At 44.9% G+C, this 25,706-nt stretch overlaps 1 protein-coding gene across 2 annotated transcripts in view; it reads right to left on the minus strand.

The window, feature by feature from the left end:
* Window positions 1-12,705, minus strand: part of ELMO2 (engulfment and cell motility 2) — a 47,869-nt gene extending 35,164 nt beyond the window's left edge. The window contains exon 1 of one of the 2 annotated variants that reach the window (XM_064276154.1): window positions 12,538-12,705. The gene's annotated coding sequence lies outside the window, so the exon portion shown is untranslated. Of the gene's footprint in view, window positions 1-10,243; window positions 10,344-12,537 lie in introns of those variants that run through there. The other variant, XM_003411752.4, reaches the window with a different exon arrangement.
* Window positions 12,706-25,706: the final 13,001 nt, after the last annotated feature.

Below are 25,706 nucleotides of genomic sequence, written 5' to 3' on the forward strand. Positions count from 1 at the left end.
TGTTCTTTAGTTTGGTTTCTTCCTTTTAAAACAAGCAGGCAGTATAGATGAAATAGAAAGAGCACTGGGCTGGGATGGTTTATCTCCACTAGAATTAGAACCAAAATGGACTCAGAACCCAACCCCAGTTTTGTCACTAAGTATCTAGGTGATTGTGTACATGCCCTTCTTCTCAATTAACAGTTTTCTTCTACTGCAGGATGTGAGTGGTGAACTAAAATAAAGCAAGTCGAAGGTGCCTTCTAAGTCTGAAAGTTCATGACTCTAAAATGCAACTGAAAAACATCTACATGAGTCCTCATAATTTCAAATTTCTCACCAAAAGCTACAACCTTATTTTGATGGTGTGGCTGTGAAACAAACACCTTTCTGGGTATTCTCTGAGGATAAACTGAATGAACCAAATTAAAAAAACCCAAACCCACTGCCGTAGAGACAACCCGACTCATAGCGATCCTATAGGACAGAGTAGAACTGCCCCATAGGGTTTCCAAAGAGTACCTGGTGGATTTGAACCGCCAAACTTTTGGTTAGCAGTCGAACGCTTAACCACTGTGCCGCCAAGGCTCCCATTATGTTATAGTTACCCTTTATTTTGACCCCATGTGGCATTTCCTAGGTTGATTACCTCTTTATCAAATTTAGCCCTGAACGACTCTTGGCTGTTTCCCAAAATTCACAACAATTTTAAACCATGGGAATTTGCAACCACCAAGACTATTCAGCAGATCATCAGCCTCCACCTACGCACCCATTCTCAGTGACTCTGCTCTTCCCCAGGGTGCAGGCAGCCGGATTTGTACTGGATGAGCCCCTCCCCAACACTACCACAGCTGTAAGACCAGAGTGAACACCAATCTTAGCTTTACTAAAATTCTCTCTCTTGAACTAAAAGACTGAGACTAAGGAAGTTGGATGACCACAGGCCCCGAAGCAGTAAGGTCGTGGTCAGTGTCAGAGCAGGTACCATGGCAAATCACAGCCATTCATAAGACAAAGAGATTTAGAAACAAAAACCAAAAGCCTTGCAGAAAGCTATTCTGCAGAAAGAATCCAGAAATGGGTGGACAAGCAGAGACAGAAACCACAAAGTCCCAGAAAGAGCTAGAAACAGCCACCGCCTGGTGACTTTCCAGATTCCATGGCTATACTTCCTACACACGGGGTCTATGCAATTTATTGCCCTGTACCTTTTTGATAACACTCCTTTAAATTGAGCCAGCCTGTACTTCTGTTCCTTGCAACTAAATTAAGCCTATGACAACAAGTGACTCCAAGTTCTGAAAGAGCTCTAAACTGGAGGTCTGAACAGATAGCAGCATCATTGGCATAAGACAATCGCACAGAGTAGGCCCTTAATTAACTCTGGCTGAATTAATGAAGAGCAAAGCCCATTTAGATAAGTCTGGTTTGTTCAAAACAGATCGGCTGCATGACTTAATAGTTGTTTGCTTACTTCTGTATGCATCATGATAGCTGATACTCATAATGGTCTCATTTTACAGGTGAAGCAACTAAGGCCTGGATGGGTTTAGAAACTTGTGTTCCCCCCCGCTTCCCTCTCTCCCCAAAAAGAAAATAATCACATATCAGAACTGGGTCCCAAGTCTGAGTCTTCTGACTCCACAGTTAGTTCTTTTCCCTATTCATACTTCACTGTGGTTCATGACACTAACAGTTAACGATTACATACGTAAACGGTGCCAGGCACTATTCCAAGTGGTTTATATATATTAATTCATTTAATCCACATAGCAACCCCATGTGGTATGTTATTATCCCTCTCCATAGATAAGAAAATGGAGGCACAGAAAAGTTAAGTAGCATGCTCCATGTCACACAGCTAGTAAGCGGCACAGCAAGAATTTGATCCCAGGCAGTGTGGCGTTCTCTGAATGCCACATGAAAGCAGGCAGCACTATACCTGGGCCATAGCAAGTGTTCTGCAGAGACTGAAGCTAAAGCACACTGCAGCTAGGAGATGTATAATAGCAAGAGCTCACTACTGTAACAGATGGTATACCACTGTCTAAAGAACGTGGTCCACGCTTCCTTGCATGGTATTCAGTTCTTCACAATCTGGCCCAGGCCTCCTTGGACAATCTCCTATTTCCATAGCTAGTTAGGCCATGCTCTTTCATTTCTTCGTATCCTTGCATATTCTCTTCTTCCTTTGACTGTCGGAAGAGCTCCTATTCAAACTTCAAAAAAGCTCAAATCAAATGTCACCTCCTCCCTGTACCGTATCTAGTTTCATCCACTTTTCCCAGCAAAATTAAATATCCCCATTATGTTCTCTCAGCATCTGTTCATACCCCTCTGAAGGCTCTGGCCATGACTCTAGTACAGTCACATATTTACACATGTCTATTTTCACTAGCTCCTCCTCCAGGGCAGGGCAACCCTGTAGTCTCAGAACCTAGCACAGGGCCTGGCATACAGTCAAGGTTGTCTGCTCAAATCCAAAGGCTCTGACTTCCTCAACTCCTATGAATCAAGGATGGCTCCAAGAGGAAAGGGACTGGCAAGGACTGTTCAGGTTGTCTGGTGTTCCCTCCATGTCTCACCACTTCCAACTGCCCAGCCACACAGTATCTCCATTATTTAAAATTTGTTCCCATATCCAACATCCAAAAGTATCTTACTGGAAAATCAGATTTAGTAGCTCTGACTCCAGTTAAAAGAAAAGGGGAAAATACTCCTCTGCTTTTCTCCCTACGACACCACCAGGAGAAAGGAGAACAGAAGTAGTAATGTTCTCCAGATAATAGTCCCAGGATCCTTTTTTTTTTTAATAAAGGATCTCTGCATAGGGAACCCTTCTAGCACATGCTTGCTTACTCTCCTCACTTTTATTTTAGAAAGGAAGTAGAAATTAGGTCGAAGCAATTCAATAACATTGCAAAATTCTCAGGGTTATAAATAGTCTCTTGTTCTGCCACTCAGTGGCACCGCAGAGTTCAACAGAAAACAGCCAGAGTGAGGGAACAGTGGTTCCCCATTCAGGCTCAGGGGCACAGGGGTCATTTGCTCTTTCCGGATTCAAGGACTCTCCAGCCCTCACCCTCCCTCGCCCTGTAGAGCATTACATACAGAAAGAGGACCTGGAAAACTCCGAGTGCCACAAAACAGGAGAGAGGCACACACTGATCCGAAGAAGGTAATTCTACTTGAAGGCATGGGAATGAAAGCCCAGGTTTTCAAAGGCAGAGTTGGGGAACGAGAAAAATAGCCACGTGGGTATCTCCAGTGGAGCACTCTCTAAGTGGCTTCTGGAAAGTGTGCTAATAAAACGGGCACCGTTACAGAGGGCCCCGTGGAGCTTTATCAATCACTCCTGCAGTGACTGGCACAAGGAGATGGATTCTGAGGGCAGGGTTGGAGAGCCCGTCTTAAGAAAGGAAGTGAAAGATGATCCCTCCCCATTACTGAGGAATTCCGAAGGGAGATGGCCAGGCTTCCAGCTCCCTTCCAGCCCCCCTTCACCCAGGGTTAGGATTGATGCGTGCTTTCTGATCTGCTCTTTTGCTTTTGATTCAGCGGGGGAGGCATGGGTGAGTTTGGTTTATATATTTCCTGCAAGAGAATGAACTCCTCCAGGAAGGCAACGAGAGGTCACACCCACTTTCTAATCAAGAACACAATCTCAGTAGTTGAGGCTTCCCCCTCTGAAACCTCCTGAGTAGTGACTCAACTTCCCTTAGCACAGACCACAGATGAGGCTGTAAAAGTACTGAAGAGGGGGGTTGGTTGGCAGAGATTCGGGTTCTAACATCCATTGCCAGGAACCCTGGCCAGAACCATCATACCAACAGGAGCTGGTTTCTCCTTTGTTGAAATTTGTGGGACACAAGGACTCACTGGAACACGTGGTTAAGACACTAATCTAGATAGAGACAAAAGCGTGGTAAGGAGAGGTGTGGGGACAGGGTGACCGGACTTCTTCTCCTTAACACCTTAACACTTACCCCAAGAACTGCTAGGTCTCTTCCTACCCTGCTTAGAAACCTTCCATGTTGTTGTTGTGTGCTGTGGAGTCAATTCCGACTCTTAGCAACCCTAGACGACGAGGCAGAACTGCCCCCATAGGGTTTCCTAGGGTGTATATCTTTACGGGAACAGATAGCCAGATCTTTTTTCCCACAGAGCCACTGGTGGGTTTGAACCACTGATCTTTCGGTTAGCAGCCAAATGCTTAACCACTGCACCATCAGGGTTCCTTTAGAAGCCGTCTATAGCTTTCCTGTTCTCACAGAGCAGGGCCTCTACTCTTTAGTAGAGCTATGAACTTATCCCAGCTCCACCCTGGCTTTCAGACCCACTCCTGCCATTCCTCTCCTTAGACCCTATGTATGTTACACCAGACCACCACGTTCCCTCAAACATCCTGGTTTTCTCAGTCTGTACGTTGGCTTGTGCTATTATTCCCTCCACACTGCCCAGCTGGCAAACTTCTACTTCCAGACCCAGCTGACACACTCTTCTCACCTCAGACAAAATTAACTACGCCGTCATCTGGGTTCCTGCAGTCTTTTATACATGTCTTCACAACCTCCACCCACTAAAACCCACTGCCATCAAGTCGATTCGACTCATAGCGACCCTACAGGACAGAGCAGAATTGCCACAGAGGGTTTCCAAGACTGTAATCTTTTTTTTTTTAATCTTTATGGAGGCAGACTGCCACATCTTCCGTGGTTCACAGCCTCACTGATTCATAATTCTCTGTTTGCTGTCTCTTCCCTTGCTACTCTAAGTGCTATCTGTACCCCAGCAGCATCACCTGGGAGCTTGTTAGTAATGCAGAATCACGGGCTCCACCCAGGGGCAGATAACCCAATAAGCAAGGTAAACACGGGCTTACTTGTGCTTACTTACTAATCTGCAATGAACAATTCCATATGGGTTGTTCACTACAAATTAGTAAGTACATACAAGCAAACCTGTCCTTACCCTGCTTACTGAGTCATCTTCCCCTGTCAGGGGCTGTAAATTTGAAAAAAGGCTTTGATTCTGTAGGAAGGTGCTGTGGGGTTGGGAGAGAGGGAGATGCCAGCCATACCTAGAAGCAGAACCTTCGATGTGGTAAAAAAAAATGTGAAATTTTCACTACAGATGATCTGGTAAGCAAGATAAGCACCATGCTTACTTTGCCTATTGGATAATCCACCCCTGGCGCCACCCCAAACTTACTGAATCAGAATCTGCTGCAAACAAGACCCCCCTACACAGGGGGTTCCCACACATTAAGGTCTGGGAAGTGGGCTCTCAACCAGTGGTTCTCAGCTCTGGTTGTGCATCATCAATGCCCAACTGGAGCGCTAAAAACTCCCCCAGGTGATTCCAATCCACAGCCAGGGTTGGAACCACAGCTCCAGGACCACTAGCAACCTGAGGGCAGGGACTCAACAGGCCTGTATCCAGTCTGCAGCGCAGTGCCCAGCACACAGCTGTGTCTGTTGAATTCCACATCAAAAACATCCTCCAGCAGGCCCTGTCTTTGAAAGAGAATAAAAACACTACCGACAGAGAATTATGCCTTGCCTAGAACTTTCCAAATCCCTCGCTTCAATAACCGAGATAGAATTAGAAGGGATCAGTGCTCACAGACCACTTGCCTCAGCTTTTTGAGAATGAGAGGAAATGGAAACTGAGACGGAAAATTCAGACGACCTCTAGGACACTGTTCCCTTCAACAGACACCCATGGTTGCAGGGGAGGCGGAGCTTGTGCAGGGAGGGAGTGTGGTCTGCTAAGAAGAGCCCTGGGTTAGGACTAAAATCCCAGGCTGCAGGCCTGACTCCTTCACCACCCACCGTGACAGTGCACTATTGTTCCCGTAAAATCAGTCCAAGCCTTCCCATTTTATAAATAAGGGAACTGAGATCCAGTGAAGCTGGTGAGGCCATGCCACCACTTAGAGACCAAGGCCTAGGCCCCTGACTCCTGGGTCAGCCCTCCCTGCTGCAGCACATGAGCCTGACTGTCTAGCTTTGCCACAAGCATGTGCACTAAAGCTAGTTATCCAAAAAGCCTCCTGATCTACACGAGGGGCTGGACTAGATGTTTTTGAGGTCTCTTCTAAACTTGACCGTCTAGTGAGGCAGTACAGCCTAACAGCTGGGAGCTTGTGTTCTAGAGAGGGACAGACCCTGAATTTGGATTCCAGCTCTATTTCCTTATCTGTAGCAATTTCTTTATCTGTAAAATGGGGATTAGACTCAATCCTATCCTATAAAGTTGACAAGAAGGCTGTTGTTGTTAGATGCCCTCGAGTTGATTTTTGAGTCATAGTAACCCCGTGTGATAGAATACGATTGCCCCATAGGGTTTTCTAGGCTGTAATCTTCATAGGAGCAAATCACTAGGTCTTTCTCCTGTGAAGAACCAACCTTTGGGTTCACAGTTGAGCACTTAACCACTGCACCACCAGGGCTCCTTATGAAAATTAAATATGTACGGCGCATAAGCATAATACCTGAGAGAATTCAAACTTGGGGAGTTGCAAAAACACTATAACCACATCTCCTCAGTGTAAAAAAAAGCCCTACCTGCCAGGCTGAGGTGTGATGACAAAATAAGAGAACATACGTGAAGGCGACTGGGGAGGAAAATCAATATAAAAGGCACGGCACTGCTACGGACGGTGTCCTATTATCATTATTTCCTTGGAAAGCTTTATAGTCAGTTCCAGTGCACGTAACAGGTGCTCAACAAATCTCTTCTAGTGACTCAAATAAGACCAGCATACCTAATGGAGTTTGAAATTCAAATGCCTTCAGCAGCCAGGCAGGAAAGTAAATAAGCCAAGCAACCTCCATGTAGGATCTGTGGCAAACTACAAACCCTGTCTAAAGGAGTTCAAATTCAACATTCTAAAACCAGTCATGTAGCTTGGCCAAGCCAGCCACTTTGCAATCTCTGGCATGCCACCGATTCCGGTTCTCATCACACCATTCAGTATCTTGTACATCGAGATCCAGTCTTGTCTTTCCAAATACACCATAAACATCCTGAAGATGAAGGCTGTGAATTTTACTTCCAAACCAGCTCAAATGGCCTACATTATACTCAGTATTGAACAACTGAACAACCAGGCTGTAAGCTTAAGCCAAGTGTTCTCAGCGCCTTTGAGATACTCCAGGGTGTATGAGTTTTTCTACCTAGATCCTGGGATGATCTCAGGCAGACTCCAGGCTGAGTTAGTACAGGCTGGACTCAGGGATAATGACTGGGTCAAAGGAGGGCCTGTCTTGCAGGTTTCTCTTCAACCATGTCAAATTCTTTTGTTTCTAAGTCAACTGGGCAGGTGGTGCTGATGCATCCAGACATATCACCTCTGCGGGGAATATGCCCTATCCTGATGCCAATGCTCTTCAAGAAGTTTGGTCCCCACTTCCTGTACCCCCAAACCTTCTTGGAACCCCCAGTTGTAGCATGGGGTATAGAAAGATCGGACTGTGAAGATTAACAGATGGGGTCCTAATCCTGCCTCCTTCACTCACAAACTCTAGGATGATTCCTGGCAGGTAATGGAACTTTTGGAGCTTCATTATTTCTATAAGTAAGATGCAGATAGCAATAGTTACCTCAAAAAAACTCTGTTGTTGTTGTTGTGTGTGTTTGAGTTGATTCCAACCCACAGCAACCCTATAGGACAGAGTATAACTGTCCCATAGGGTTTCCTAAGCTGTGATCTTCACGTGAGCCGTCTCCCTCAAAAGACTCAGTCCAATATGGTAACCCCTAGCCACACATGAAGGAGCCTTGGTGGCACAGTGGTTAAGCACTCACATGCTAACCAAAAGTCGGCAGCTCGAACCCACCAGCCGCTCCATGGGAGAAAAGACCTGGCATCTGCTCCTGTAAAGACCTGTTGTCGTTTTTAGGTACCACTGAGCTGGTTATGACTCACAGCAACCCTATGTAAAACGGAGCGAAACATTGCCTGGTCCTGTACCGGCCTCACAATCGTTGTTATGCTTGAGCCCATTGTTGCAGCCACTGTGTCAATCCAGCTCATTGAGGATCTTCCTCTTTTTCCCTGACCCTCTACTTTACTAAGCATGATGTCCTTCTCAGGGACTGGTCCCTCCTAATAACATGTCCAAAGTATGTGAGATGAAGTCTTGCCATTTTTGTTTCTAAGAAGCATTCTGGCTGTACTTCTTCCAAGACAGATTTGTTTATTCTTCTGGCAGTCCCTGGTATACTCAGTATTCTTCGCCCAACACCATAATTCAAAGGCATCAATTCTTCTTCAGTCCTCTTTATTCATTGTCCAGCTTTCGCATGCATATCAGGTGATAGAAAATACCATGGCTTGGGTCTGGTGCACCTCAGTCTTCAAGGTGACTTCTTTGCTTTTTAACACCTTAAAGAGGTCTTTCGCAGCATATTTAATCAGTGCAATGCGTCGTTTGATTTTTTTGACTGCTGCTTCCATTGGCGTTGAGATTATAGCCCAGGAAGCCCTGTGGGACAGTTCTACTCTGTCACATAGGGCCGCTGAGTCGGAATCAACTTGATGACACACAATAACAACAGACACCTGTGGCTATTCAGTGCCTGAACTGTGGCTACTGCAAACTGAGATGGGCTGTAAACGTAAAATGCACATAAGATTTCAAAGATTAAGAAAAGAAAAAACAAAAAGAATGTAAAATATTCCACTAATAACGTTTTTATGCTGATTACATGTTAAAATGATAACAATTTGGAACATAATTGGTTAAATAAAATATATTATTAAAATTAACTTCACCTGCTTCTTTAACTTTTTTAATGCAGCTTGCATTATATTCCCATTGGACAGCATCGCTCTAGCATAAAACCTGGCACATAAAATGCATCCCAAATATTGGTTCCCTTTCCCCACAGGTAGGACATTGGGGACCACGATTCACACCCCCTTTCTCCTGCTAAGGAGCCCTGATGGCACAGTGGCTAATAGCTTCGCTGCTAATCAAAAGGTTGACGGTTTGATTCCAGCAGCCAGTCCTTGGAAACCCTATGGGGCAGTTCTGCTCTGTCCTACAGGGTTGTTATGAGTCAGAATTGACTTGAAGGCAACCAGTTTGGTTTTTGCTTTTTTTTTTTTTTTCTCTTGCTAAATCCAAGTCCTACATTCACCTATTTAGTAAATATTTACAGTGCCCAGCCCTGTATACGATGATAGAGCTATAACAAGGAGCAGAACCAGGCATCATCTTCTTCCTGTGGGCCTCATTCTCTGTGGGATAGGCAGACATTAACACTTCCATAAATAAATGTAGAACTGCAGCTGTGCAAGTGGTGTGAAGGAGAAGTACTGGGTGATGAAAGCAGGGAAACAGAGTGGGGACCACGGAGGGCTCCCCTGAGGAAGTGACGCTTGAGCAGAGATTTCAAGGATGAAGAGGAGTTTACTAAGCTCAGCTGGGCAGGAAGAGCAGCCCAGAGAGAAGGATGTGTACAGACTCTGAGAAGGGCAAGATCGTAGTATGTTGAAGGAACCGAAAAAAGGCCAGTGCAGGGAGATGACTGAGCAAGAGGGACTAGTGGGCTTGGGAGAGTTAGGCGGGGAGCAGATCCCCGGGCCTGCTGAGGGTCTGGAGCTGAGCCTGCAAGGCTTGGGACCTTTGAAGCCAGCTTTAAGCACTGGAGAGTCCGATCTGATTTTCATTTTGAAAATGGCCCTCTGGCCACGGTGCGGGGACAGAGGACAGCGGCGTATGGCAGACCGGTTAGGACGCTGTAACTGTCCAGCAAGAGGAGAGAGGCTGGCACTGAGGGGGAAGCGGTGCAGATGGAAAATGGATGGATTGGGGACTACAGAGCAGGAGGGATGGACGGGGCGGGCGATGGACTGCAGCGAGGGAGGCGAAGTCAAGGATGACTCCGGGTTTCAGACTTGTGCCCACCGGCCCCAAACAACCCCCCGGGCTCCTCTCAGACCCTCTCCCAACCCCTCCCTCCTCTCTCCGGCCCCTGCCCGGCCCAGTCCCCGCTCCTCACGGCCAGGCCTCTTGCCCACACGACGCCCCTTCCCAGTCCCGGGCTCGGTCTCCACTCCGGCCTCTGCTCGGGCCGCGCGACCCCGAGGGGGCCTGTCCAACCGGCGCGGTCCAGCCCAGGCCCGCCCTCTCCAGCCCTCAGCCTCGGGGCAGAAGCAGGCCTTGGCCCAGCGCCTCCTCCCTCCGCCGCCGGACCCGGACCCTCTTCGCGTCCCGGGGCGCCCGAGCTCCGGGCGCGCCCCACTTACCAGGGCGCCGACCTAGGCCCAGCTTCGGTGCCCGGGTCTTGCCGCCGCGGCTCCTTCAGCCTCCGCCCGCCCCGCCTCCCCGGGACCCCGCCCCAGGCAGGCCGTCCCGGGCTCCTATTGCTCCGTTTCTCCGTTACGCGGAAATCTCTTTCTTCAATTGGGTTCTTGTCTGTCACTCAAGAAGGGCGGGCCCAGCTGCCGAGGAACTCGCAGGCGGTCTCCGCCCCTCCAGTGGAGGCCTCTTAAAGAAACAGACCGCCTTTTCCCTGCTCAGGCTAGCGGATCTGCAGAAACGTGATTTCTCAGCAAACTGCAAGAGGCAGCATTTTTTTTTTTCCCTCTTAACTTTTTTTGGTATAGCCCGGGAGGGAAGGAGGAGACATTGGTTCCTCGTGATAATCAAAGGTTATGAGGACTGAGCTGTCCTCAAGTCCCCAGCGGTGTGTAACCCACACTCAACAGGGGGGATAACTGTGGTTTGGGGAACTGAGTAGGCGGTGACAGTCGTGTCAGAGGCTGTGAGCAAGGCTGCTCACCACCAAGATGGAGCTAATTATACCAGTACCCAGGGCTGACCGTGGGCGCTGAGCAGAGGCAGAGGGGTACAGCTCAGCTGCACTATTGGTGGAGATCCGTGGGTGTTGGCATTCGTCACTGCACCTGCGAATCGGAACAAGGCCAGGCATCGAGCCAAGGACTTACTCGTGCTATCTCCCTTAATACTCACAGCGACCCTATGAGTTAGGTCCTTCGCTGATTCCCACGTTACAGATGAAGAAACTGAGGCTCGGAAAGGCGTCAACATCATACAGTTAGAGATGGGCAAAGCCCAGGCGCCAGCCTTTGCCTGTTTGATGTCAAAGTTTATACTTAAATCGTTTTGTCTCACAGATCCTTACAACAATCCCAGGAGGTTAGGTATTTTGTTGTCCTCATGTTACAGGTAAAGAAACTGATGCTTTGCGGAGAGACTAAATAATGATTAAAGGAGCCCTGGTGGCGAAAATAGTTAAGCGGTGGGCTACTAACCAAAAGGTTAGTGGTTCAAATCCACCCAGTGGCTCCATGGGAGAAAGACCTGGCAATCTGCTCCCATAAAGATTACAGGAAAGAAAACCCTATAGGGCAGTTCCACTCTGTCACATGATACGGTCGCTATAGGTCAGAATCCACTCATCCGGCACCCAACAACAACCAACACCATTTATAAGGTGCTTCACAGTCTGCAAGGTCCCTGGGTGATCCAAATGGTTTGGTGTCTTCCTGAGTCAGAATCAGCTTGATAGCAGAGGGTTTAGATTTGGTTTTCACAATCTGCAAAGCAGTTTTACTTGTGTTGTTTTAATTTGATTCTCAGAACATCGGAATTGGAGAGGATCTTATTATTAGTCCAATATTACTGGTGAATACATTGAGGCTCAGAGAGATAGAGGCTTAGTAATAGCTACCATCTCTCCAGCCCTTGCAGGAGCCAGCAAACTTTCCGTAAAAGGCCAGATGTACATACTGTTGGCTTTGCAAGCCACACAGTCTCTGCCACAGCTACTCAACTCTGCTGTTCTGGTGTGAAAGCCATAAACCAAAATAAACCAAACCCGTTGCAGTCCAGTCAGTTCCAAATCCGCTGGGTGGATTCTGACTGCCATCCTTTCGGCTAGCAGCCAAGTACAAACCATTTGCACCACCCAGGGACCTGTTCTGGTGTGAAAACAGCCAAAGATAATTTAAACAAATGAGCGTGGTTGTGTTCCAATAAAGCTTTATTTACAAAAACAGGTGGTGGTCTTTAGCTGTAGTTTGCCAACCCCTGGTCTACAGCACTTTGCTGGATACAAACACCTTCTGAATATCATTGCTTTGTGAGATCTTCAAAACAACCTGATTATTATTAATACTATTATTGCTTGTTATTACATATACATATACATATACATATACATATACATATACATATACATATACATATACATATACATATACATATACATATACATATACATATACATATACATATACATATACATATACATATACATATACATATACATATACATATACATATACATATACATATACATATACATATACATATACATACATATACCCAAACCCACTGCCATTGAGTCGATTCCGACTCATAGCGACCCTATAAGACAGAGCAGACCTGCCCCACAGATATTCCAAGGAGTGCCTGGTGGATTTGAACTGCATTTTTTTTTTTTTTTTTGGTGTTATTATCATCCCCACCACTTTACAAAGGCGGAATCTAAGGCTTGGCAAAATTAAGGATTTACCTGAGGTCGACGCAGGAACTGGCACACAAATCCAGCTTTCCTCACTCCAGATTTCATTCTCCAGCCACTACACTTTATTATCTCCAAAGGGTTCTGTGAGATTCCATGAGAATTCCACCTTCGTCTAGAAGATCTCCTTCCTGTCCATCTCAAGATGAATGTCAGGCCACGTTCATTTTCCCTTTCCCCTGTCCCCAGGGGTTGCTCCCGTAGTTCCTCTCCTCAAAAACCTTCTCCCACTCCACTCTGCTGTCCCCATTTTCCCCAGCCCATGAACACCTCTCCCTGCCAGAGCCCCTATGCTGTTTATACCTAACAACCTTTAATATTGCTTAGAATAGAATCTGCTGGAAAATAAGCTCCATGTGAGCAGTGACTGCCCAGCTGTCCACCAAAATTCCTTCTCCCTGCCTTCCGCAGTAGCATGGCTGCCCAGCTAAGCTTCGCTTCCTAGCTGCACTTGAAATTAAGAGCTGCCAGTAACTAAGTTCTTCCGGATGGGATGCCAGCGGAAATGATGATGAAACTTCAGGCCAGGCCATCTAGTCAGGGCCTGCCTCCTCCCCGCTCTTTCTCTTTCTCACTGGACCCAGCATTGTCCTTGTGATGACAACAAAGTGCAGGGGGACAAACCTGGGTCCCTGAATGATCACATGGAACAAAATCGGCCTGCTACCCTGGGATACTCACTTCATAATTTTATGCAAAAGAGAAACAATCTTCTTTGTTCCTTAAGTCACAAATTTTTTGAGGGGGGTGTTATGGATTGAACTGTGTCCCCCCCAAAATGTGTGTCAACTTGGTTAGGCCATGATTCCCACTATTGTGCTGTCCACCATTTTGTGATTTAATGTGATTACCCTATGTGTTGTAAATCCTAACCTCTATGATGTTAAAGAGGCAGGATTAGAGGCAGTTATGTTAATGATGGAGGACTCAATCTACAGGATTAGGTTGTATCTTGAGTCAGTCTCTTTGAGATAAGAAAGAGAGAAGCAAGCAGAGAGGAGAGGGACCTCACGCCGCAAAGAAAGAAATGCGGGAGTGGTACGCGTCCGTTGGACCTGGGGTCCCAGCACTGAGAAGCTCCTAGACCGGGGAAGATTGATAACAAGGATATATCTCCAGAACTGACAAAGAGAGAAAGGCTTCCCCTGGAGCTGGCACCCTGCATTCAGACTTCTAGCCTCCTAGACTGTGAGAGAAAAAATTTCTCTTTGTTAAAGCCATCCACTTGTGGTATTTCTGTTACAACAGCACTAGATAACTAGGACATGGGTCGGTTTGTTGGAGCTGACCCTGCCCTTGGATGACCCTGAGAGTGAATGCCTCCTTAAATTTTGTACTCTGGGCACCTCACTTGCCTCATCCTAGCCCTGTCCTGCTCAGTGCACATTTATTCAAGGAGTGAATCATTCACTTTAGCTTTACAACACTTTGTCTTTTTTCTTCCTGATGTGCCAGTGCAGGTTCTTTGATTGCCAGCCTCAGGAGCCAACTCCTGGTAACTTCAGGAGAAAAGGAGATTGTTGGCAGGCTAGTGGCTAACTCACAGAAGTGACGGGAAGCTGGAGAACCAGGCTTAGGAAAGGACAGAGACAGGGATGCTTAGGTAGTTAAGATGAATCCATTCCATCCTTTTCTCCCCTTTCTTCAATCAGAGCTCAAGAGTCAGGGACCCTTGAGCAAGAGTCTAACTGGCCTAGCTCAGGTACTGTAGCCACCCCTTAGCTAAGGAGAAGGAACCCTGGTGGTACAGAGGTTAAGCAGACTTGGAACCCTGTGGGGCAGTTCTACTCTGTCCTATAGGGTTGCTATTAGTCAGAATCAGCTTGAAGGCAATGGGTTTTTGGGTTTTAAGTGAGGAGGGCAGGCACCTTGACTGACAGCTCGACCAAGACTGCACATAGTGGAGAAATAATCATCTGAATCTCCCACCCTCGGCTGCTGCCACTGGGCAACTGAGGCAAGGTGCCCTGTTTTCAGGCTGGGATCAAGGAAGAGAAGTAGCTGGAAGTGAATGTTGTGATTAAGAGAACCCAGCAGTGTCTGGATCATGGTAGAGCATTATAGCTAAGATCTTAGGCTTGGTCATCATCTCCCTGCCACTTACCAGCTGTGTGTTCTTGGGTAAGTTACTAAATCTCTCTGAGCCCCAGTTTCCTGATCTGTACAATGGGGATAATAATACTACCAAATATAATGTATTGTCATGACAATTCAATGAGATAAGGTGATTATACAACACTTAGCACTGTATTTGGCATATAATAAGTGCTGAATAAATTGTAGGCTTTGGCTTTTTTTAATTATGTTGTTGTTGTTAGGTGCCATTGAGTTGGTTCTGACTCATAATGACCCTATGTACAACAGAAGGAAACACGGCATGGTCCTGCAGCATCCTCACAGTCATTGTTACACGTGAGCCCATTGTTACAGCCACTGCGTCAATCTATCTCGTTGAGGGTCTTCCTTCTTTTTTGCTGACCCTCTACTTTACCAAGCATGATGTCCTTCTCCAGGGACTGATCTCTCCTGATAACATGCCCAAAGTATGTGAGATGAAGTCTCGCCATCCTCACTTCTAAGGAGCGTTCTGGCGGGACTTCTTCCAGGACAGATCCGTTCATTCTTTTCGCAGCCCATGGTATATTCAATTTTCTTTGCCAACACCATAATGCAAGTTTAAATTATGATGGTCCCTTAATTGTAGTCCCTGGATGGTGCAAATCGTTAACGTGCTTGGCTGCTAACCAAAAGGTTGGAGGTTCAAGTCCACCCAGAGGCAACTTGGAAGAAAGGCTTGGCAATCTACTTCCAAAAAATCATCCACTGGAAACCCTGTGGAGCACAGTTCTACATTGACACCCGTGGATTTGCCATGAGTTGGCATCAACTCAACAGCAATTAGGAAAAGTCCCTCATATCTTAAAATGGGGCATATCAAAATACCCTTCCCAGTTAGTTTTTAGGCCCCCAGGTGCTAATCCATTGATCTTCTATGTTTGAGTAACCTGTCATCCACTTTGTGGCCTCACTTCCCTCTTTGCCTGGCTTAGAACCCTGGTCTTCACAATAATCACCTCGTGTGTTCACCCCCAGTTTCTGTGTTCCCTTCTCTCTCCATCTTACCTGGAAAATCCCAACCGTATTTAAACCCAGCTCACCACTTATTCCACACCTGTCCCCAGCAGCTGAACAGGGCTAGAACCCTTCTGGCTCAAAGGGGGTCCTCCCACCGTGAGGCAAGCCCGCTGCACCGCATAATCCTGGTGAGTTCACTCTCCTCTCCCAAAGGCTGCCTCGCATCTTCTCCTCCCTCCTGCCTTCAACTGCTCACTGTTAGTTGATAACCTTCTTATTTCTCTGAAAGAAAAAAAAAAAATATATATATATATAGAAACAGCAAGGAGAAAATGATCTCATCTTCTCATCATCAAATCCCCCAGTCCACCTGCATTGGTACCTAAGCGCTCTGCCTTCCTTCCTGTTACTGTTGATGAACCACCCCCTGCTCCAATCTAGGGTCAACCCTACAGGTGTACCGTAGATTTCATCTCCCTCGTCTTCTCAGACATTTGGCTTCGGCAGTTATCCCCCCCGCCCTATGACATCAATGCTTCTGTCATTCCCACTGGCATCTACCTGTGCTATAAATGCCCCACCGTTAGAGTGGCAGGAGGCGTAGAAAGATAAAATCTTTACCACGGTCTTCAAGACCCTAGATAATATGGCGCTTGGCTACCTCTTTGAGTTCATCTAACTTTACTCTCCCATACTTACTTGGTGTGAGGCTGACAGGTCTGATTTCCCATTCTTCGAACATACAATTTCTTCCCACCTCTGTGCCTTTGCACTTGCTGTTCCCTCTCCTGGAATGCCGTTCCCTCTCTTGGAATGCCGTTCCCTCTCTTGGAATGCCGTTCCCTCTCTTGGAATGCCGTTCCCTCTGCTGGAATGCCGTTCCCTCTCCTGGACTGCTCTCCCCCCAGATCATCGCACAGCTTACTTCTTTACTTTATTCAGATCTATGCTCTCATATCTCCTCAGACCAGCCTTCCCTCGGCACTCTGTCTCTTAAAACCCAGCTTCTCTACCTGACTCTGTTCCTGTAGCCTGCTTTTATCTTCATACCACTTGATGTTATATTACTTTTCTTGTTTTCTGGCTTCCCCACTGGAGGCTGGCTCCATGACAGCATGACAGCAGGAATGTTGACTCTATTGTTCACAGCTGTATCCCCCGTACCTACAGCATACCTAGTACATCATAGGTGGTCAGTATCTACTTACTTCATTGCTGAACAAATGAATAAAAAGAAACCACAGGTAAATGGAGTATCCCTATGAACTGGACTGATGTTTGAATCTTCCTAAACGCTCATGAGTTAATCATGGCCCTTCCCACATACAATTATTGTCAAAATACAATCCCTGCCACAACAACAGAAGGATTTGGCGTGGTACTTTATAGATGTAAAAACCTGTGTTTATCTGCTAAAAGGAATAGAACCGGCATTTGTTGTGAGCCTGTCTTAGTCTCCTAGTGCTGCTGTAACAGAAATACCACAGCGGGGTGGCTTTAAAGAACAGACATTTATTTTCTCACAATTTAGAAGGCTAGAAGTTTGAATTCGGGGCACCTGCTCTAGGGGAGGGCTGGCTTTCTGTCAGCTCTTGGGGAAGATCCTTGTCTGTTTCAGCTGGTGTAGCCTTTGTGTTCCTTGTTTTCTTGACCATCTTCACATGGCATCTAGCCTCTGGATTGGTGCTTTCTCTAGTCTCTAATCTGTTCTTTTTATAACATAGAAGTTATTAGGTTTAGGACACCCTGATATGGCCTTGTTAAGACATCAAAGAAAAACTTATTCCCAAATGAGATCACACCCACAGGGTTAGGGGTTAGAATGCCAACACATATTTTGGGGGAACACAATTCCATCCATAATAGGGCCTATTACATGTTAAGACTTACGTTGGAGGCTCTCATGTACATTATCTCGTTTAAAACTTTGAACTCTCTATGGAGTATTAGGGTGCCCATTTTACAGAAGAGGAAGGCCGAGGGTTAGAAATATGAAGAGACATGCTAAGGTCTCACAGCCTGACTGGTGCCTAACTAAGTCTGTCTGACTTCCAAGTGCATGTCTTTCTATTTATATTGCTCAGTGGAAACAAGATATTTGGACATTTCATTCTTCGGTTCATTCTGTTTTCAAACACTTAAGCCTGAATACATATGAGACTATGCTAAGGTCTTTAAATGGCTTATCTTGTTTGGTCCTCACAACCCTATGAAGTACACACTTTTATTCCAAAAACCAAACCCAGTGCCGTCAAGTCAATTCCAACTCATAGCGACACTTTTATTGGCTTTATTACATAAATGAGGAACCTTAGGCACAGAGAGGTTTAGATGTTTGCTCAGGGCTATTTGGTTGAGTGGTGAAGCCAGTATTCAAATCTAGTTCTGTCTCATTTCAAGGCCTGTGTCTTTTCTGCACATTACGCTGTCTTTCTTAAGATAACTTTGCCTCAGAAAGAGAAGAAAAATGATTAAAACAGGCGAATAAAATATCATTAAGAAAATTCATGGTGACTTGGTTCTCTAAGTGGGAAGCAAAGGGCAAGAGGCAGACAGCCAGTCTAGCATCAGCTCTTGCAGGTTGGGGGTTCACATAACTCACTATAACTTAATTTGGGAAGATTGTTCTTCCAGGAACTGGGGGTTATGGTGTGCTTCTGTGAGTGGAAGCCTGAGGGAGGGGCGGAGGACTCTGGGAAAGGGTTGGGAGGCCTAGGTCCAGGGAGCAGTCAGCTGCCTTGCACCACTGGAGCGTGCTCAAGCCTTCTGTGTGAGTCCCACGCTCTCTGCTGGGCATTAGGAAATCAGCTTTCAACACTGGCTGTGTTTGTGTGTGTGTGTAGTGCTGCAGGAGGGCATTGAGGGAGTCTACTCAATGACATTTGCGAAATGTCTAGCACATAGGAGGGACCCAGTAAATAAAAATAATTACCACTTACTAATATACCTTTTTTTTTTTTGAACCGGGTGTCGTTTTAAGGATTTTACATTAATTCGTTTACTCCTAGGGACTTCACATACTGAATTAATTTAACCTTCACCCTAACTCTCTGAAGTAAGAATTATTATGATTACTTTCATTTTTCGCAGGAGGAACCCGGATCACAGAGAGGTTAAGCAGTTTGCCGTACAGCTATTAATTGGCAGATCTGGGATTTGAACAAGTGGACTCTGACCTTCAGCATCTGTGCTCTCCAAACCACTGCATGGCCCATTCTTTATGCACGGAGCACCCCCTGGCAAGTCTCCTGGTAAAGAGCTTCACTCAGAGCAGACACAACAAAGGCTCAGTCATTTCTTAGGACATGGTAATCATGCTAGGAACATGGTGGTGAGTTGCTGCTTCCTGTGTTCAAGCATCATCCTTTGCCTTTATCCCCTCCAATCCTAAATCCAGTCCTAGAAATCAGAGTCTGAGTGGGGGCGGGGAGCTCCTTTATCAGCCTATTCTTATTCTTCCTTAGCACCAATAAACTTTTCCACGAGTTTTATTGAACCAGCCTGGTTTATCCAGAGCAGCTGCTCACTGACCATTTGTTGAGAAGCTGAGGCAGCCATCATGGAAGAAATGAAGGCCTACTCTTGCTAGAGAGCCAAGCCTTGGAGGCCTGGCTGTGGGAGGTGACACATGGAGAGGCTCCCTTTCTTTTAGGAAGGGTTCCCTACCTGAGTGTATGTCTGTTCTTTCCACAAATATTTGTCGAGTACTCCACATATACCAGCCACTGGCTACCTAGTGGTGAACCAAATAAACATGGTCCCCATCCTCATGGCACTCACAGCCCCACAAGGGAGACAGACAGTAATCAGATAATACAAAAATAAAATAAGTAATTATAAGCTGATAAACGTTACTAGGCATTGAAAGATGAGTAGGATTCCAGCTGAGTTGATAAAAGAAGCGCTGTAAGGTCTGCTTTACAGAAGAAGAAACTGAGGCTCAGAAAGTCCATTGACTGCTTAGCCTAGATTCTTAAACCACTATGTCTATGCCTTGTAATTTCTTCAGACTTATCACCCTATAAAACTGGGATAATGACATCTGCCTCCCAGGGTGCTGGTGAAGGTTAACTGACTTCACATATTAAATAAAAACATAAAGCTGTTTGGGGAGGCAGCTGCTGGCCACATTCCCACTCCTACTCACCAGCCTTGCAACTTCCAGTTCGAATTCGTGTCTCAGCAAAGTTACAAATCAGTCCACCTCAAGGATCTGGAGTCGGGAGGGGTGGTGGTGGTCTCACACCCTGAAACCAAAAATGTAAACTACGTGAATGTCACTGTCTCCATGAATAATAACACCAATGATAATGGTAATATGATTCCATTTAGTGAGTGCCTACCATGTGTGTGCCAGGTATTTCACAGGTACTATTTAGCTTTTGCTTATTCAGTGCACTACCTGCCAGGCATCTAACTTGAATCGTCACAATAAAACTATAGGGGTTATTATCCCTGTTTAACAGATGATGAAACTGAGGCTCACCCCTCTGCCCTCTTTTCTCATCTGTAGACAGGGGCAATAATAGTAATACCTGTAGGGGGTGTGGGATTACAGTTAACATAGCATATTGCCTGGGGAAGAGCTGGTGCTCAGTGCACACCTGTTACTTAACATATTACCGGTCCTACCGCTTCTAGTGCAACTACTGCGCAGGGCCCCACGGCTAATAAATGGCTGTCTGACTCCAGAGCCGGTGTTCCTTCCCTCCCACCATGCTCTTGACGTTCGGTCAGTCTGTTGACCGTTGCTATTTCCCCACAAGGCAAGGCCTGGCTTTTCTGTAGGCTCTGGTGGAGAGGAAAGGAAGAGCAGTGAGGACATCGACAGGACAGGAATACAGCCGTCCCGAAACAGGAGGCTCTCAGTAAGGGGTAGCTATTATTATTTTTTTCTGATGATAGTAACACGTGGATAATTGAATCAAGATGGCACAAGAAGCACATATGAAACCTTGCTCTCTACCCCCAAATATTTAGAAAAGATAAAAAAAAAAAGATATGTGTGTGTGTGTGCATCCTAAAGCCATGCAGAAAACTGGGAAAGTAGGCCTTCAGTGGAGCAAATAAAGTAAGATTATAAAGTAAACAAAAAATCAGGATGAAAAGAAACAAGAAAACAGCATATAAAGTAGACAACACAAAGTAAACTGGTAGGAAAAGTATAAATACATCAATAACCGTGTACATATGAATGCATTAAATTCACCGTTAAACGACAGAGACTTTTGAATTGAGTAGAAGAAAAAGTCAAAGTTTAGGCTATTTTATAAGAGAATGCCAAAAACAAATATTACAGAAAGAGTGAAAATGGAAAAAGGTATAGTAGGCAAATGCTAGCAAAAAGAAAACGAGTGGTACAAGCAATCTTAACTATCAGGTAAATGGATTTCAAGGCAAATATCTTTGGTATTATTTAAAAAGACAAAAAGAAAAGTATTTCATAATGATAAAATGTTCAGTCTACCCACAAGTTTCTCAGTTATGCTTGTATATGCCTACTAACATAGGCTTGAAATGTATAATACTGAAACTGATAGAATTACAAGGATAAAATAACAAATTCACAGCTTTGTGAGAAACTTTATTATACCTGACAGAATTCCAAGGAACAAGTAGTCAAAAAAAAAAAAAAAAACCAAGGAAAGAATACAGATAATTTGATGAATGAGCTTTTAACAAATAGATTTCTATAAATGCCTTTTTCAAACACACATGATCGATCTATAAAAATTGGCCTTACTTGAAATTTATATTTTTTTCTTTTAAACACCCCCTTTCTCCTGTTCTCATGCTTTTTTTTTCCTCCTTCTCTTTCCCTTTTTCTCTCCAGCTGAACCACCTGCTTCTCCTCCTCCCAGGTAACCTTGTTAGCAAAGTGATCGTATCCTTCTAGGTCTTTCTTTATACTCATAAAATCAGATCTAAATAGTTACATACATAGGTAAATGTCTCTCCCTATTTCTTTTACCGAGATGGAACCATAGTTCGTAAGTGTCTCTGCACTGTGCGTAGATGGAAAACAGAAGTCCCCTGGAGTAGTAGATAGAAGCTTCAGTTATTCTTTTTTAATGGCCACATTATAGTCCATGATTTTAACAACTGGTATGGCCAGGCTGGCTGAATTTGCCATTTTTACCGTGTGTCCTGGGGCAGTTTGCTTTGGGCATCTTCTACTTATGGGCATTTGCTTTGCTTTCATGTCCCCCCTACCCACCCCTGCATTGTGATCGTGATGTAAGTATCTACATGGGTATATAACTATATTCCAGTGCTTTTGTTTTTATGGAATTGAGTCCCAGGCGTGGGATTGCCGGGCTGAAGGGCAGTGGAGTTGTTTTATTTTGATAGACATTGCCAGATTGCTCTCCAACAAGGTCAGAGCTGCTGGCGACGTGGTGGAAATGGTTCCATCCCAGCCTGTTGTAGGTGTTATTATGCTCCCCTTCTGCTAGTCTCTTGAGTCAAGTGATGGCTCATTGTTATTTAATTTGCATCTCCCTGACTCTACGGAGGCTGGGCAGCTTTCTATAAGTTTATTTACCATTTGAATTTTTCCTTCTATGAACTGTCTAACCATAGCTTTTAGCCATTTTTATCCTGATGCTAATTTACAAAAGCTCTCACTCTCTCTATAGCACTGGTGGTACAATGGAGCCCTGGTGGTGCAGTGGAGCCCTGGTGGTGCAGTGGAGCCCTGGTAGTGCAGTGGAGCCCTGGTGGTGCAGTGGAGCCCTGGTGGTGCAGTGGAGCCCTGGTGGTGCAGTGGTTAAGAGATTGGCTGCTAACCAAAAGGTTGGAAGTTTGAATCTACTATCCACTCCTTGGAAACCCTATCGGGCAGTTCTACTCTGTCCTAATAGGTCTCTATTGACTTGATGGTAACGAGTTATGGGGTGGCGCAGTAGCTAAAGTGCTTGGCTGCTAACCAAAAGGTGGGCAGTTCTAACTCAACAGCACTCCGTGGGGAAAGAGGTGGCAGTCTGCTTCCATAAAGATTACACAGCCTTGAGCCTTGGAAACTCTATGGGGCAGTTCTACTCTGTCCTATGACCTATGAGTTGAAATCGACTCTAGGGCAACAGAGATACACACACACACACACACACACACACACACACACACACAGAGAGAGAGACACAGTTAATGTTAAAGAGTTACTTTTTCTGCTGATATTTTCTTCCACTGTATCATTTGTTGATTGTGGTAATTTGCGGAACCTTTTGCGGTGTTTTTTTTTTTTTTTTGCGGTACAAAAGCTTTTATTTTTTTTAATAGACAAATATGTCTGCCTTTTTATATTGTCTGGTTTTCATGGTTTAGATGGAAAGGTCTCATCCAATGCTAGGTTGGTATAGACTCAGATGCATTCTTCCTTGATTTTGAAGGTTTCATTTTTTAGATTTGTCTTTAGTTCATCCAGAATTTATTTTTGTTTAAATGATTTGAGATAGAGTTCCAGTTTTATTTCTTCTAGCCCTGCAACATCTAATACTGTAGCTGCTAGGTCACATGTGGCTCCTGGGCACTTGAAATGTGGCTGGTCTGGATGAAGATCTGCTAGAAGTATAAAATGCACACTGGCTTTTGAACACGTCAAATAAAAATATGGAAAATATCCCATTAATAATTTTTATTATTAATAAAGATGAAGTACCTCATACCTCTCTGATTCTAATATGTTTCAATCATTACACGCTGAAATGATAGTATCTTGGATATGTCGGGTTAAATAAAACATTACTAAAATTAACTTCACACTTTTTACTCTTTATAATGTGGGTATTAGAAAAATCTAAATTACATCCATGGCTGGCATTATATTTCTGTTGGACACCATGATTCTAGATGATCAGTAGCATCAAGCTGTTTGTACACTTTGTTCTCTTTCACTTAACCTTTTCTTTGCCTGGTTAGGCGTGTGTCTTTGCTGCTTGTAGTGGACATCTGCCTTATTCATCCCTTGCCATCATTTTTTAATGTGCCTTTTATACTTGGGGAAATTCACAATCATGAGTCCCACCTCTTCAGGGTAGGAATCAGAACTCGAATTCCCAGGCTCCATCACAGTTAGGGTATAGGTATTCGATCAAGGTTCTTCCAATCAGCTTGCTTTTGTGGAGATCATACTGGAGCAGGGTGGGTCCTAATCTGATGTGAAATATACATACATATTGTCATGGCTTGAGTTGTATGCCCCCCAAATATGTGGTGTAGATTCTAAGCCCTGTATTTGTGAATGTAATGTCATGTAAATGAGGCCATATCAGTATAAGGCGTGTCTTATGCCAATCACTTTTGAGATATAAAATGACTAGATTAGGCACAGAGAAGCCAGGCGGGATGGGGAGGATAGATGCCATGACACGTGAAGATCACCAAGAAACCTAGGAACAGAAGCTGAAAAGAGACAAGGACCTTCCCCCAGAGCCGACAGACAGAGAAAGCCTTCCCCTAGAGCTGGTGCCCTGAATTTGGACTTCCAGCCTCCTAAACTGTGAGAAAATAAATTTCTCTTTGTTAAAGCCACCCACTTGTGGTATTTCTTTTATAGCAGCACTAGGTAGCTAAGACAGCCACAAATATACATGGTGGGAGGATAAAGCCAATACAGCAACATTGGAACAATTGGTGAATCTGGGTGATTACTATAGGAATGTTTAATGTAGTATTCTCCTACCTTTTCTGGGGATTTGAAATTTTATAAAATATAAATGTGAGTATAAAGCTCTTTTTCTCTATTTTTAATGGGGGTTCAGTGGAGCACAATTAGACTTATATGTTCAATCTTCTCTCTCTACCTGACAGCTCTTCATTATTTTTAATCTTCTTTTGTTTTCTTATATTGTAATTTAAGTCCATATGTCTTCCTCTGAGTTATCATTTGGTCACACCTCATAGATTTTTATATTTGGTACTCTCATTGTTATTCATTAGAAATAAGTTATAACCCTATTTTGATTTTCTCTTTAACTCAAGAGATAGTCAAAAGAGTGAATTTTGTCTCATAAAAAGACCAGACTTAATGGTTTGACTGAGACTAGAAAGAGCCCGGAGGTCATGGTCCCCAGACCTCTCTTAGCCCAAGACAGGAACCGTTCCCAAAGCCAACTCTTCAGACAGATATTGGACTGGACTATGGGATAAAAAATGATAGTGGTGAGGAATGAGCTTCTTGGATCAAGTAGACACCTGAGACTATGTGGGCAGCTCCTGTCTGGAGGGGAGATGAGACGGCAGAGGGGGACAGAAGCTGGCTGAATGGACATGGAAATAGAGGGTGGAGAGAAAGAGTGTGCTGTCTCATTAGAGGGAGAGCAACTAGGAGTATATAAAAAACCAAAAAACTAAACCCACTGCTGTCAAGTCAATTCTGACTCATAGCGACCCTATAGGACAGAGTAGGACTGCCCCATAGGGTTTCCAAGGAGGGCCTGGCGGATTTGAACTGCTGACCTTTTGGTTACCAGCCGTAGCACTTAACCACTACACTATGATATAGCAAGGCGTACATAAATTTTTGTATGGGAGACTGACTTGATTTGTAAACTTTCACTTACAGCACAATAAAAATTAAAAAAAAAGAAAAGAAAAGAGTGAATTTTGGATATCTGTGTGATAGGGGTTTTGGTGGTGGTGGTGAGTTTTTCTTTTGTTTATTTGGCTATTCTTGGGTTGGCAATTTCAAATTTTATTTCATTTTCACCAGTGAAATGGCCTGAAATATTTTTGCACTTTAGTTGGCTGCTTGATCATCCTTCAATTCAAAACCAGCTACTGACCCTTTTCTGAGCCAAACAGTTTCTGAAGTTTAGAGTAGGAACAAGATCTAGGGAATCTCTGGGGTCCAGAAGAAAGGAGCTGGCAGCGAAGCTTTCTGCTTCTGAGTCCAGTGAGCTTGTGTACCAGAGACACACAGCCAAGGAGTGATAGAGCAAACAATGGGATCTGAATACCTGACTTGTGGAGATCCAAGGGCCTCCTGCAGGGGAGGCTGCACCTGCCCACCTGAGCGTGCCTTCGGCTCAGGGCCCAGCACTCGAAAAGCTGTGGGGGAGTAAACAAGTGCACTGAATCCTCTCTTC

Source organism: Loxodonta africana, chromosome 24, assembly GCF_030014295.1.
Source record: "Loxodonta africana isolate mLoxAfr1 chromosome 24, mLoxAfr1.hap2, whole genome shotgun sequence".
NCBI classification, from domain to species: domain Eukaryota; kingdom Metazoa; phylum Chordata; class Mammalia; order Proboscidea; family Elephantidae; genus Loxodonta; species Loxodonta africana.